Raw genomic sequence first — 9,852 nt, 5'->3', positions numbered from 1 at the left:
CGCTCTATTTATACATTTCCATGGGCCGTGATCCATGGGCAGGCCAACTCAACTTACATTTCTTTACATTATTTTTGGTTCAGACTACCCTTTGGCTCAACTTATTACAAATCGTGCTTCGCGCATCCTGCGGAGTCTTTACCGTATCTTTACCCAAAATTTCGCTCTTTATGCCCCATGACCATTACGCGGGGCTTCTGCTACCCAACAGTCCCCCAACACAATCATCGTGACTCGTCCCGAGTCACTCAGCTGGTGTGGAAATCTTCGCACGGAGGTCGATTAGCAGCCTCTGTGCTTCGCTTGTACTGGCAGCAAACTCTTCTGTCATTCACTGTATCAATTCCACGCGTGTCACCGACACATCAGTCTCTGTCTCTGCTGTCTCCATGGTGGCATATTTTGTCTACATGTGTGCTACCTTGCGCTCTATGGTGGTCAAGACTGTAAATGCCTCATCTAGCCACGGCTGGAGATGGGCTTCAATCACCACTTCCTTCTGTCTGGCCACGTCAGCTTGGATTTTCAGGTCCTAGGCCTCGCATATCTTAGCCAAGCGCTACATAATAGCAACGGTCTGCATGGTCCCCTTGATCATATCATAGGCTTGCTGGAGCTCCCTGGCCTCGGTTTCCAATCATTGAAGTGTTGGATCCTCCTAGAGGAAGGTGAGCGTAACAATCGACTAGGTTAACAAATCGGTACATTCCTTCATTGAACATGTGAGCATCTTGTGCCTGAAGGTAATGATGTTTTGTGCTGCTCGGTGACCTCTGGTGGCATCGACGACTGAACCTGTAGTTTTAAATCCGCGATCTGCAAACTGAGCTCTAGCTGGATCTGCACGACCTCCTCCTTTGCTTGATGGAACCCAGTAGCCAACTTGTGAATTCGTGCCCCAACAGGTAGCTCAGCCCCAATCTCCATCTCAGGGGCACTCGAGCAGGCTTCCGCTACTATCTGCTCCACTTGCTGATTCTGTGTGTCACCCACTACAACGTGCCTTAAATGGGCCATCATATCATGAACAATACCTGCATTGGTCGCTTTCCATCCTTTCCCCACGGCAGTGGATCCCCAGGTACGCAGGTGTGTTGTCTGTATGTGCACTGCGGCAATGTTGAGCAGCATCTTAGCAGCCTGTTTTATAGTCTCGCGCCCTCTTTCAACTACATGGGGTGCTGGGACTGGGCCTCCTACGGATAGTCAGGTGGGTGCACCCATCGTGTGGGTCTTCTGTTTCTCGACTAGCCCAGGCTGTGGGCACCCTTCGTGTTCCCTTGATTCTGATAGCGGATTGAGGTCTGTGCGTCCTTGTACTCCAGGGTGCAATCACAACCATGCTAGCGGGGTCGCGACTTGGCATAGTAGTGTAGGAGAGCTAGCCATGTCTGATCCCTTCACTAGTTCCTTCACATAGCCCGTGTGGGTGACTTCTAATTGTAGCTTATCAATTTCTTCATCCAGCCTCGCACTTTGTTCTTGGAGTCTGGCCCCCGTTTCTTCTAACTTACAAAGTTGTATTTTTCCACGCCAAACGGCTGCCCAGAGCTGCTGAATCCTTTCACGGATGTTGTTATAGACAGGCTAGACTGTAGAGGTACTAATCATGGAGAGAGTTCCCTGCCCGGCCCCGCGAGCCCTCATTCCGTGCATCTCCGGTTGGGTTGATGGTTACGCGATGTGTATCCGTACCCTTCGTTGTTGATGGATGACTGATTTGTACCAACGTGGCTTCCGCGCACATCCTCCAATCCGTACCTGGAACCGCCTTTGGCAACGGAACCATTTGTTGGCTTATATGGGCCTGACCCAGGTTCGGAAGAGATATTTAGCCAAAAAAATCCCGCAGCTACCGGCCCTTTCGGCAACAGCCCGCGGGGCGCGAACTGAGGTCTCACCCAAGGTAGCAGGGGAGGGTGCTGGAACCAGGTTTCCGCACCCTTGGGATATCTAGATGTGGTTTAGAGGTTTCGTGCACCGCTCTGTAGCCTCGCGCTGCTCTACTTCCGTGCAGATTCAAAACATGGCTACTTCTCAATACTAATTACTAAATTATTTGTTATAGATTAGATCTACTTAGGAGGGTCTTTAAGAAAACATTTAATCCCGATAACCAGTGCGCACATTTAACAAAGATACCGATTTTCATTAACCCAGAACATAAGCATACACATAAATATTTAATGGAAATATCAGTCATAATTTAACCAGATCTGCAGGAACTCAGATTAACACAGTACTTCAAAGTCAACTTATCTTTATTTCCACTTTAGCATCGATACATCCAGATCTACCTTGTGCACTTAGCTGCAGGGGTCCATGCACACAACTGCGAACTCTACCAGGCCTCTACACACACAGCTGCAGAGCCTCTATCCCCTATCCAATACCCTTGACTCAGACTTACAGACTCTCCAAAACTTCTAGCTCATGAACCCATTACACTTCAAATCATTCATCATCCAAAAACTAACTACTCCTACCCATGGATCCTCACTCTATTTATAAATTTCCATGGACCACAATCCATGGGCGGGCCGACTCAACTTAAATTTCTTTACATTATTTTTGGGCGGACTACCCTTTGACTCAACTTATTACAAATCACGCTCCACACATCCCGCAGAGTCTTTACCCTATCTTTACCAAAAAATTCGGGCTTTGTGCCCCATGACTGTTACGCGGGGCTTCTGCTACCCAACACCATAAATAAATCACCAACTTTGATTGAATCCCCCACTAGCACCACAACTTGCAAAAAGGATCTTAGGAAAGCATGGCAACTGTAATAGTAACAATACATCCACTTGCAAAATGGAGACTTCCTTCCAACAAGTGTAGCAAGTGTAACAGGAAGAGGGCAAAATATCTGCAGAATTGTAGTTGGACATATGTCAGAGTCATACGAAATATCTATATATAATAATTATCAATTGAATTCTCAATTAAGCTTCAAATATTATATTTGTATGCTTTTCCTTATTCTTGAGCTTCAACTTTACTCTAGCCTTCTTTTTCAATATTTCCTCTAACTCTTTTTTTTCTCTATGTGTGCTTCTACATAAAATACAACTGAGTGGGTTTCTCTGTCAAATTTAGTAAGCTAAAAAATATCTTTATTTTCTTTCATTTTATATACTACTAGTACAATAGCTTTAGCAACTCTAATTTTTTATTCTTCCTTCTATTATAGTTATGGAAAATTCTCCATATTCACTTTCAATGCCATCATATTTGGGCAATGCAAGTTGCCTCTCAATAAAATCTTAATCCCACCTCATAACCAAATTCATTATTCATTATAGTTTCACTTATGCCTTCAAAAACTTCCATTGGTAGATTCTCCACACATTTTAATGTTGCTGCAAAATAAATTCAATTTAATCTTCAACTTCAACTTCATCATCTACATGGGCATTTGCATGGTGGGCTTCACTATTTTCACCATGATCATTCTCTACATCTTCTACAAATTCACTTATTTATTCTACAATTTCTTGAACTATATTGTTTAAGACAATTGCAACTTCCATGTCTTATACATATTCTTTTGTTATGATAATCATTTTATCAACAATTAAAATTTTATGTGACTGATGCATAAAGTGTTGATTCCCCTTTCATCATATCTATCATCCAAGCCTTGTTCAATAAGACACAAAGCTATCACATCGGTCTTGTTTAATCAATTTTGATCCTTATAATCTTGAATCATGGCCTCATAAGCCACCCAACTTGAGGGTCTTCAAACCCATGCAACATAACATCCCATAAACCTTTGAATATCATCTTATTGACCAAAAAATCATAATTTTTACTAGAGAATATAAATCTTCATAGAAAATAAGAATTGTATATATATAAGTTAATAATTCCTTTGCTACTAGAAAAATTAAGGTCATGACCATGGGAATTGCAAATTGCCTCTCAAGAAAATGTTAATCCCACCTCATAATCAAATTCAACATTCACTATAGTTTCACTCATTCCTTCAACAATTTCCATTGGTAGATTCTCCTCACATTTTGTTGTCGCTGCAAAAACAATTTCAATTTAATCTTCAACCTCAATTTCATCATCCACGTGGGCATTTGCATGGTAGGCTTCACTATTTTCACCATGATCATGCTCTACATCTTGTACAGATTCACTTATTGTACATATTAACTAATTTTTTTATAGTGATTTCTAAAAATTCGCCCAAAAATATCAACAACTCTATATCATCACCTATCATAATGTGCAATTGTTGAAATATGTAACTAGGTTTGGTCTTCATAATGGAATATGTAATCGTGATTTGATGTATTTAATGAAAAGAGAAAAATAAATTTATTATTATTCTCGAGGCATGGGTTTCATGCTAAAGGGATATTTATTTTTAGGTTAAGCACCCATTGAGTGCTTCTAGGTTTGTCATAAAGTTAAATGATTCATTGTCATGTATTGAAGACCAATTTAGGCATGTTATATATTGTAAGAGAATAATATTTGAGTAAAAATGGAACCAAAATACCCTCCAAGACCTTGTCATGTCACAAATATCAATTCAGCCTACATGAAGGGACAGGTTAGCCTAAAGAGAGCAACTCGTACCCCTCGCATGCCTATAAATAAGAAAGAACTCAACCTCATTGTGACTCACTCAAGCAAGTTCGATATTCTGAACGTAGATGCTAGAAAAAGGACGAAAAAGAAGGAGAAGAACTAAATCAAATATTTTGGGCCTCTTTCTCTCTCTCTCTCTCGTGTTAAGGTTCCTACATTTGATGGGTGTTAGCTTAGTGGGTCATGACACAGGTTTAGAGTTAAGTTTGTTAAACAAATCCCTATACTACTGACCCTTTTGGCATCAATCTCCCAAGTGCGGTCTGAAGTCTCACCCGAAGCAGTATGTGGGGATGTTGGAACCAAGTTTCTGCACCCAGATATGATCGTGATGTTATTTTATACCCCTAGTCTTCCTTCGCGTAGATCGATAAGCCCTTTAGGGCTTATCGATATACTTCCTTTAATCGACTTCCAGACCTTCGTGAAGGTCTACGACTGTCCTTTGCAAACCCTAAAAAGGTGAATCAACTACTTACGCGCCTTTGTAATTATCCTTAGTTCTGTATTTACCCAGATCAACCCAATTATCTAATATCTTTAACATGCATTAAGATATTCTTCGTGTAAACATATATTATTACTTGTGTTCTTATAACAATGTAAAACATGCATAATCACGCATCAATACAGTATTAAATCATAAACCCATTATCATAACATAAACAAATTCATTCATAACAGAGGTAAATGGACAAAACACATATATTTCTAGCATAGTCTCTTTATTAGTACTTCAATTCTGCTTACAGACTCAAGACCTCCCTGCGCACTTAGTTGCAGGGGTCCGCGCACTTAGCTATGGAATCTACTCTAGGCCTCTGCGCGTTGAACTCCACTTCCAAAATTTGTTAAACATTTAAGAGCACGCACGCTTGGCTCTCACTGTGGTGGGAAAGCTCATGTTTGCACCGATGTTGGAGCTCGTCAATGATTTCTACAATAGCAGTCTCCCATCAAATCTCAGCGATGGGCCCGACCCCAGCCTGGACTATGGTTTCAAGGGTGTCGAGATCGCCATGGCCGCGTATACCTCAGAGCTCCAATTCCTTGCCAATCCGGTGACAACACACGTCCAAAGCGCCGAGCAACACAACTAGGACATCAATTCCCTCGGCCTCATCTCAACTTGCATGACGGCCCAGGCGGTCGAGATCCTGAAGCTCATGACCTCGATGTATCTCATGGCGCTCTGCCAGGCCATTGACCTACGACACCTAGAATAAAATCTGCAGGGCGTAGTCTGACAAGCTGTAGGACAAACTTGCAAGAAGACCCTCGTTGTGGGATCTCGAGGAGAGTTCCTTAATTCTCGCTTTTGCGAGAAGGACCTCCTCAAGGTCGTCGATCGGGAAGCTGTCTTCTCCTACATCGACAACCCTTGTAGTGCTACCTCCGTCCTCAACACTCAGCTCCGCTAAGTGCTTTTAGAACACACGCTCGAAAATAATACCGACAACGATGCTTCAATCCTAACCAGAATCCCAACATTTGAAGAGGAACTCAAAGCACAAATCCTTGTTGAGGTTCAAGAGATGAGGGTTGCCTGGGAAAAGGGCACGGCTCTCATTCCCAACAGAATCAAGGACTGCTGCTCTTTTCCACTATACGAGTTCGTGAGAGTGGAGCTGGGGACTTTGTTGTTGGTGGGCACCAATAGCCACTCTCATGGCGAAGAATTCAACAAGGTGTTTATTGCTATTAACGAAGGAAATGTAGTGGAACCGTTGTTCAAGTGCCTGGAGAAATGGTATGGCGCCCCCATTCCCATTTGAAATTTGAATAGAACTAACCGCAACCCCAAGGAAAGTGATTGTTGTGGAAGCGTATAATAAATTTTTGCAGCATTGTTTTGGGCTATTCTTATTTCCTACTTCGTTGCCTTAGGCTATAGTGATTTCCTACTTCGAAGGAACGCTGATTGTATGGGCATAAATTAGCAATTGCTTCAAAAATGTGTAAAGAGAGATGGATAGGATTGTTAAATTGTGATAATTTCGAAGACATATGTATCTTTGAATTTATTATTTCAATATTGTCAATGCTTTGAAGAATACAACACTATTTTAATATATAAAAAAATGAAAAGTGCAATCTCAACTTATTAATTAATTAATTTTGCTGTCAATATGAAAATATGACAATTTTCATATGAGAATTTTGAGAAAAATCAAAATTCTTTGTGAAAATTTGCATTCAATTGGAAGGATTTTTTAGCACCAACTTTTATAGGTAGCTAAGAAAACGAGGAAGACATATTTACAGCGACAATAAACAAATTGTTTGCTTCTCAATCAACAAACTAAGAACTATCATCAACCATTTCAATTGCGTGTGAAATGTTTGCATTCCTGTTTTGCAGGGATTGCTGATAAACCAAATTACATAATTCTACTTTAGGTTCCTTTAGTCTTTTCCTAAAGCTTCCCTTCAGAAAACCCTTGCTCCTTGCTCACCATAAATAAATCATCAACTTTGATTGAATCCCCCACTAGCACTACAATTTGCAAAAGGGATCTTTGGCAAGCGTAACACTAACAATACATCCACTTGCAAAATGGAGACATCCTTCCGACAAGTGCGGCAAGTGTAATAAGAAGAGGGTGAAATATCTGTAGAATTGTAGTTGGACATATGTCACAGTCATACGAAATATCTATGTAACTATAGTTGGACAAATGTCGCGATCATATGAAAATCGTAAACGAAAAAGTGAGGTGCACTGATTCAAAATAAAGGTCTATCAACCCAATTATTATTTTTTTCTCAATTTAAAATCTACACGTAAATTACCAAAAATATTAGCAATTTAAGAGTATTATGTTTAATACTCTTGAGTTAACAATACTACTATTAATTATTGTGTATAATAATTATCAATTGAAGTCTCAAATAAGCTTCAAATCTTATATTTGTATGCCTTTCCTTATTCTTGAGCTTCAACTTTATCTAGTCTTCTTTTTCAATATTTCCTTAACTCTTTTTTTTTGCTTTTTTTGTTTTTTCTCTATGTGTGCTTCTACATAAAATACAAGTAAGTGGGTTTCTCTGTCAAATTTAGTAAGCTCAAAAATTGTTGAAAATAGAAACAAGAAATGCTAAATATTGAAGTGCTAAAAATAACATTGCTATAAATAACATTTCGGGATACATTCCACTTTTAGTTAGTTCCTGAACTGAAATTGAGAATTAAAATTCGAATTTGATCTTAGTCGTTGTTTGAAAAATAATTAATTAATTCATCTTGAGTTAATTAGTTGAAGAAAATCAAACACGAAGTTTATGTGATGACATGAAACAATTTCCCCTTTGATTGAGGAAGTTATCACTTGATTAAGGGGATCAGGATGAGTTGTACATTGAGTTGTAATTAGTTAGCTCAGTTAACTGAGTTAAGTCACGCATGTAACTGTTGTACTTCAGATAACTGAATATTATCTCATAAATAACTCATGCATGTCAGTTCAGTTAGAGACCCAGTTGAGATTAGATGATGGGACAGTGCATTATCAGTTGTAGGAATATTCCATTGAGGATATCTCTTGCATGCAGAAGGAATTCATTCCTTGGATATTGCGTAGTTACTTCTGAGTTTGGTGAGTTGTGTGAAAGGTGAATTCACATAGGTGGCAGCCAGAGGACCCAGGAGAAACTACGTAAGGAAATAGGAGGCTTGGAGGACTGAAGGAAGGTATATGTTGTGTCTATTCAGTCTATGAGCAACATTGAGGGATTGTACTGAGAGCTGGATAACTTGTAAGCTAAATATTTGTGTAATCCAGACATATTTCCACTTGTATGATAATACAAAGATCGGGGATTTTAGCTGAGGCTTTCGCCAGAGTATTCTTTTGTGTTCATGTGTGATTGATTTCTCATTCTTTGTTATATGTGTTCTATTTGATCTTGCTCAAAATCGATTAAGCTTCCACAAGTTTGTTTGTAGAAGTAGATCAAGTAATTTGTATATTGCATTATCTGGTGATCTATAGTGGAAAATTCTACATGGTATCAAAGCAAAGGTGATCAAAGTGAAGAACAATATACAAAGAAGGGAGAAGTTCGAAGTTTGAAGTTCCTGATTATAGAAATCGAATTCTTATCACATCTCAAATTTCACCAATGGCGTTCAACGGTTTGAGACTTGAGTATGCCCTTGATGGCAGCTTGAATTATATAGCCTGGAAGGATCACATGGAAGTGGTATTAGAGGACAACAGTTTAAAGGACTTCATTGATCAAGAAGTCCCCAAGCCAGTAGCTGCTAATGCCCAAGAATTGGCGGAATGGAAGAAATGTGTGGCTAGAGCGAGGAGGATCCTTCTGGAGGGAGTTCGAGACCACATAGTCTCGAGTCTCCATGGGAAGGAGACACCATTTTCAATGTGGAAAACATTGAAGGATCTATATCAGAACAACAACGATTAGAGGAAGTTGGCGCTGAAAGACAAGCTTCGGAAAATCAAGTGTGAAAAGGGCGACACGATCTCTACATATCTGAACAAGCTCACCACCTGCAGGGATGAGCTTGGAAGTGTAGGGATCACGACAACCGATGATGACATGGTGAGTCTTACTCTCCTTAGTCTTCCTAAGAGCTGGCATAGCTACCAAGACTCGGTAAATGGAAGAGAGAAATTGCCAGATTGGGAACGACTTTGGTCGGATCTGATGCAGGAGGAGATAAGAAGAAGAACCAGAGATGGATCTTCATCAAAGCAAGATGATGAAGAAAATTTAGCCTTAGTGAGTAAGGCGAGGAAAGGGAAGGGGAAGGCTTCCCATTCCAAATCGAGTTCTTCCCATGTTGGGAAGAAGATTGACAAATCGAAAGTGAGATGCTTTAATTATCATGTGGTGGGCCATTATGCTACGAATTGTCCACAGAAGAAGTCCAAGAAGGGACCAGATGGTGAGGCATTGGCCTCACAGTTCGAATTGGATTTCACCCTCATCACATGCATGGTTTCATCGATGGTGGGATGTGTCTAGTACCTGGACAATGGAGCTTCATTCCACATGACTGGCGACAATAATCTTTTCAATACCTTGGAGGAGAAGGATCTCCAGATGTGGATCGAGATGGGCGATGATGGAAAGTAACATGTTTCAGGTGAAGGTACGGTTGCGTTTCAAAGGGAGCATGGAGCTCCTCTCACCCTGACTGATATAAAGTATGTGCTTGGTCTGAAGAAGAATCTTGTGTCCATCGCTATGCTAGAAGACAAAGGCTATGATGTA

The 9,852-nt window shown here is 40.4% G+C and overlaps 1 pseudogene; it reads left to right on the top strand.

Moving 5' to 3' along the window:
- Positions 1–1,117: 1,117 nt before the first annotated feature.
- Positions 1,118–6,386, top strand: LOC149225498 (phenylalanine ammonia-lyase-like; annotated as a pseudogene).
- The last annotated feature ends 3,466 nt before the right edge of the window (positions 6,387–9,852 follow it).

Source organism: Pinus tabuliformis, chromosome J (genome assembly GCF_031772625.1).
Source record: "Pinus tabuliformis cultivar Carrire ecotype Pingquan chromosome J, CPIR1, whole genome shotgun sequence".
Taxonomy (NCBI): domain Eukaryota; kingdom Viridiplantae; phylum Streptophyta; class Pinopsida; order Pinales; family Pinaceae; genus Pinus; species Pinus tabuliformis.
The sequence above is the reverse complement of the archived record's forward strand: the minus strand, read 5'-3'. Positions and strand labels throughout refer to the sequence as shown.